Below are 5,724 nucleotides of genomic sequence, written 5' to 3' on the forward strand. Positions count from 1 at the left end.
CTGATGACCACTGATGATGAGCAATTTTTCATGTGTCTCTTGGCTGTATAAATGTCTTCTTTTGAGAGGTGTCTGTTCATATCCTTTGCCCACCCTTTGATGGAGTTGATTTTTTCTTGTAAATTTGTTCAAGTTATTTGTAGATTCTGGATATTAGCCCTTTGTCAGATGGGTAGATTGCAAAAATTTTCTCCCATTCTGTAAGTTGCCTGTTCACTCTGATGGTAGTTTCTTTTGCTGTGCAGAAGCTCTTTAGTTTAATTAGATCCCAACTGTCTATTTTGGCTTTTGTTGCCATTGCTTTTGGTGTTGTAGTCATGAAGTCCTTGCCCATGCTGATGTCCTGAATGGTATTGCCTAGGATTTTAGGATTTTAATGGCTTTATGTCTAACATTTAAGTCTTTAATCCATCTTGAAATAATTTTTGTATAAGGCATAAGGAAGGGATCCAGTTTCAGCTTTCTACATATGACTAGCCAGTTTTCCCAGCACCATTTCTTAAATAGGGAATCCTTTCCTCATTTCTTGTTTTTGTCAGGTTTGTCAAAGATCAGATGGTTGTAGATGTGTGGTGTTATTTCTGAGGTCTCCGTTCTGTTCCATTGGCCTATCTCTCTGTTTCGATAGCAGTACCATGCTGTTTTGGCTACTGCAGCCTTGTAGTATAGTTTGAAGTCAGGTAGCGTGATGCCTCCAGCTTTGTTCTTTTGGCTTCGGATTGTCTTGGCAATGCAGACTCTTTTTTGGTTCCACATGAACTTTAAAGTAGTTATTTCCAATTCTGTGAAGAAAGTCATTGGTAGCTTGATGGGAGTGGCATTGAATCTATAAATGACCTTGGGCAGTATGGCCATTTTCACGATATTGATTCTTCCTATTCATGAACATGGAATGTTCTTCCATTTGTTTGTATCCTCTTTTATTTCATTGAGCAGTGGTTTGTAGTTCTCCTTGAAGAGGTCCTTCACATCCCTTGTAAGTTGGATTCCTAGGTATTTTATTCTCTTTGAAGCAATTGTGAATGGGAGTTCACTCATGATTTGGCTGTCTGTTTATCTGTTATTGGTGTATAAGAATGCTTGTGATTTTTGAACATTGATTTTGTATCCTGAGACTTTGCTGAAGTTGCTTATCAGCTTAAGGAGATTTTCAGCTGAGACAACAGGGTTTCTAAATATACAATCATGTCATCTGCAAACAGAAACAATTTGACTTCCTCTTTTCCTAATTGAATACCCTTCATTTCTTTCTCTTGCCTGATGCCCTGGCCAGAACTTCCAACACTAGGTTGAACAGGAGTGGTGAGAGAGGACATCCCTAACTTTTGCCAGTTTTCAAAGGGAATGCTTCCAAGTTTGCCCATTCAGTATGATACTGTCTGTGGGTTTGTCATAAATAGCTCTTATTATTTTGAGATATGTTCCATCAATACCTAGTTTATTGAGAGTTTTTAGCATGAAGGGCTGTTGAATTTTGTCAAAGGCCTTTTGTGCATCTATTGACATAATCATGTGGTTTTTGTCTTTGGTTCTGTTTATGTGATGAATTACTTTTATTCATTTGTGTATGTTGAACCAGCCTTGCATCCCAGGGATGAAGCTGACTTGATCTTCGTGGATAAGCTTTTTGATGTGCTGTTGGATTCGGTTTGCCAGTATTTTATTGAGGATTTTCGCATTGATGTTAATCAGGGATATTGGTCTAAAATTCTCTTTTTTTGTTGTGTCTCTGCCAGGCTTTGGTATCAGGATGATGCTGGCCTCATAAAATAGAAAAAGAGGATCCCCTCTTTTTCTATTGATTGGAATAGTTTCAGAAGGAATGGTACCAGCTCCTCTTTGTACCTCTGGTAGAATTCAGCTGTGAATCCTTCTGGTCCTGGACTTTTTTTTGGTTGGTAGGCTATTAATTATTGCCTCAATTTTGGAGCCTGTTATTGGTCTATTCAGCGATTCAACTTCTTCCTGGTTTGGTCTTTGGAGGGTTTATGTGTCCAGGAATTTATTCATTTCTTCTAGATTTTCTAGTTTATTTGCATAGAGGTGTTTATAGATTTCTCTGATGGTAGTTTATATTTCTTTGGGATCAGTGGTGATGTCCCCTTTATCATTTTTTATTGCATCTATTTGATTCTTCTCTCTTTTCTTCTTTATTAGTCTTGCTAGCAGTCCATCAATGTCGTCGATCTTTTCAAAAAACCAGCTTCTGGATTCATTGATTATTGAAGGGTTTTTTGTGTCTCTATCTCCTTCAGTTCTGCTCTGATCTCAGTTATTTCTTGCCTTCTGCTAGCTTTTGAATGTGTTTGCTCTTGCTTCTCTAGTTCTTTTAATTGTGTTGTTAGGGTGTCAATTTTAGATCTTTCCTGCTTTCTCTTATGGGCATTTAGTGGTATAAATTTCCCTCTACGCACTGCTTTAAATGTATCCCAGAGAGTCTAGTACGTTGTGTCTTTGTTCTCGTTGGTTTCAAAGAACATCTTTATTTCTGCCTTCATTTTGTTATTTACCCAGTAGTCATTCAGGAGCAGGTTGTTCAGTTTCCACATAGTTGTGAAGTTTTGAGTGAGTTTCTTAATCCTGAGTTCTAATTTGATTGCATTGTGGTCTGAGAGAAAGTTTGCTGTGATTTCTGTTGTTTTACATTTGCTGAGGAGTGCTTTACTTCCAACTATGTTGTCAATTTTGGAATAAGTGCAATGTGGTGCTGAGAAAAATGTATAATCTGTTGATTTGGGGTGGAGAGTTCTGTAGATGTCTATTAGGTCTGCCTGATGCAGAGCTGAGTTCAAGTCCTGGATATCCTTGTTAACCTTCTGTCTCATTGATCTGTCTAATATTGACAATGGGGTGTTAAAATGTCCCATTATTATTGTGTGGAAGTCTAAGTCTCTTTGTGGGTCTCTAAGGACTTGCTTTATGAATCTGGGTGCTCCTGTATTGGATGCATATATATTTAGGATAGTTAGCTCTTCTTGTTGAGTTGATCCCTTTACCATTATGTAATGGCCTTCTTTGTCTCTTTTGATCTTTGTTTTTTTAAAGTCTGTTTTATCAGAGACCAGGATTGCAACCCCTGCTTTTTTTTGCTTTCCATTTGCTTGGTAGTTCTTCCTCCATCCCTTTATTTTGAGCCCATGTGTGCCTCTGCACATGAGATGGGTCTCCTGAATACAGCACACTGATGTGTCTTGACTCTTTTTCCAATTTGCCAGTCTGTGTCTTTTAATTGGAGCATTTAGCCCACTTACATTTAAGGTTAATATTGTTATGTGTGAATTTGATCCTGTCATTATGATGTTAGCTGGTTATTTTGACTGTTAGTTGATGCAGTTGCTTCCTAGCATCAATGTTCTTTCCAATTTGGTGTGTTTTTGCAGTGGCTGGTACCAGTTGTTCCTTTCCATGTTTAGTGCTTCCTTCAGGAGATCATGTAAGGCAGACTTGGTAGTGACAAAATCTCTCAGCATTTGCTTGTCTGTAAAGTATTTTATTTCTCCTTCACTTATGAAGCTTAGTTTGGCTGGATGTGAAATTCTGGGTTGAAAATTCTTTTCTTTAAGAATATTGAATATTGGCCCCCACTCTTTTCTGGCTTGTAGAGTTTCTGCCGAGAGATCAGCTGTTAGTCCGATTGGCTTCCCTTTGTGGGTAACCCGACATTTCTCTCTGGCTGCCCTTAACATTTTTTCCTTCATTTCAACCTTGGTGAATCTGACAATTATGTGTCTTGGAGTTGCTCTTCTCGACGAGTATCTTTGTGGTGTTTTCTGTATTTCCTGAATCTGAATGTTGGCCTGCCTTGCTAGGTCGGAGAAGTTCTTCTGGATAATATCCTGCAGAGTGTTTTCCAACTTGGTTCCATTCTCCCTGTCACTTTCAGGTACACCAATCAAATGTAGATTTGGTCTTTTCACATAGTCCCATATTTCTTGGAGGCTTTTTTCATTTCTTTTTACTCTTTTTTCTCTAAACTTCTCTTCTTGCTTCATTTCATTCATTTGATCTTCAATCACTGATACCCTTTCTTCTACTTGACCAAATTGGCTGCTGAAGCTTGTGCATTCGTCACATAGTTCTCGTGCCATGGTTTTCAGCTCCATCAGGTCATTTAAGGTCTCCTCTACACTGTTTATTCTAGTTAGCCGTTCATCTAATCTTTTTTTGAGGATTTTAGCTTCCTTGCAATGGGTTCAAACATCCTCCTTTAGCTCGCAGAAGTTTGTTATTACTGACTTTCTGAAGCCTACTTCTGTTCAACTCATCAAAGTCGTTCTCTGTCCAGCTTTGTGCTATTGTTGGCAAGGAGCTGCGATCCTTTGGAGGAGAAAGTGCACTCTGGTTTTTAGAATTTTCAGCTTTTCTGCTCTGGTCTCTCCCCATCTTTGTGGTTTTATCTACCTTTGGTCTTTGATGATGGTGACCTACAGATGGGGTTTTGGTGTGCATGTCCTTTTTGTTGATGTTGATGCTATTCCTTTCTCTTTGTTAGTTTTCCTTCTAACAGTCAGGTCCCTCAACTGCAGGTCTGTTGGAGTTTGCTGGAGGTCCACTCCAGACCCTGTTTGCCTTGGTATCACCAGCGGAGGCTGCAGAACAGCAAATACTGTAGAAGAGCAAATATTGCTGCTTGATCCTTCCTCTGGAAACTTCGTCTCAGAGGGGCACCCGGCTGTATGAGGTGTCAGTCTGCCCCTATTGGGAGGTGTCTCCAAGTTAGGCTACATGGGGGTCAGGGACCCACTTGAGGAGGCGGTCTGTCCATTCTCAGAGCTCAAACACTATGCTGGGAGAACCACTGCTCTCTTCAGAGCTGTCAGACATGGACGTTTAAGTCTGCAGTAGTTTCTGCTGTCTTTTGTTCAGCTATGCCCTGCCTCCAGAGGTGGAGTCTACAGAGGCATGTGGGCCTCTTGAGCTGTGGCGGGCTCCACCCAGTTTGAGCTTCCTGGCCGTTTTATTTACCTACTCAAGCCTCAGCAATGGTGGATGCCCCTCCCCCATCCAGGCTTGCGGACTCGCAGTTTGACCTCGGACTGCTGAGCTAGCAGTGAGCAAGGCTCCATGAGCATGGGACCCACTGAGACAGGCATGGGATATAATCTCCTGGTGTGCCGTTTGCTAAGACTGTTGGATAAGTGCAGTATTTAGGTGGCAGTGTCCCAATTTTCCCAGTACAGTCTGTCACGGTTTCCCTTAGCTAGGAAAGGGAAATCTCCCAAACCTTTGTGCTTCCCAGGTGAGGCAATGCCCCGCCCTGCTTCAGCTCACCCTCTGTGGGCTGCATCCACTGTCTGACCAGTCCCAATGAGATGAACCAGTTACCTCAGTTGGAAATGCAGAAATCACCCGTCTTCTGTGTCCATCACGCTGGGAGCTGCAGACTGGAGCTGTTCGTATTTGGCCATCTTGCCCCTCTTTATCTTTTTTAACTGCTGTGGCTTTAAAGTTTGTTTTGTCTAAGAATAGCTACTCCTGCTCACTTTTTGTGTCCATTTGAATGGAATGTCTTTTTCCACCCCTTTATGTGAGTCCTTATGTGAGTTTATGTGAATCCTTATGTGTTAGGTGAGTGTCTTGAAGGCAGCAGATGCTTGGTGGTGAATTCTTATCCATTCTGCAATTCTGTATCTTTTAAGTGGAGCATTTAGGCCATTTACATTCAATGTTAGTATTAAGATGTGAGGTACTATTCTATTCATTGTGCTATTTGCTGTCAGTATA

This window comes from Pongo abelii, chromosome 13 (assembly GCF_028885655.2).
Source record: "Pongo abelii isolate AG06213 chromosome 13, NHGRI_mPonAbe1-v2.0_pri, whole genome shotgun sequence".
In the NCBI taxonomy this organism is placed as follows: Eukaryota; Metazoa; Chordata; class Mammalia; order Primates; family Hominidae; genus Pongo; species Pongo abelii.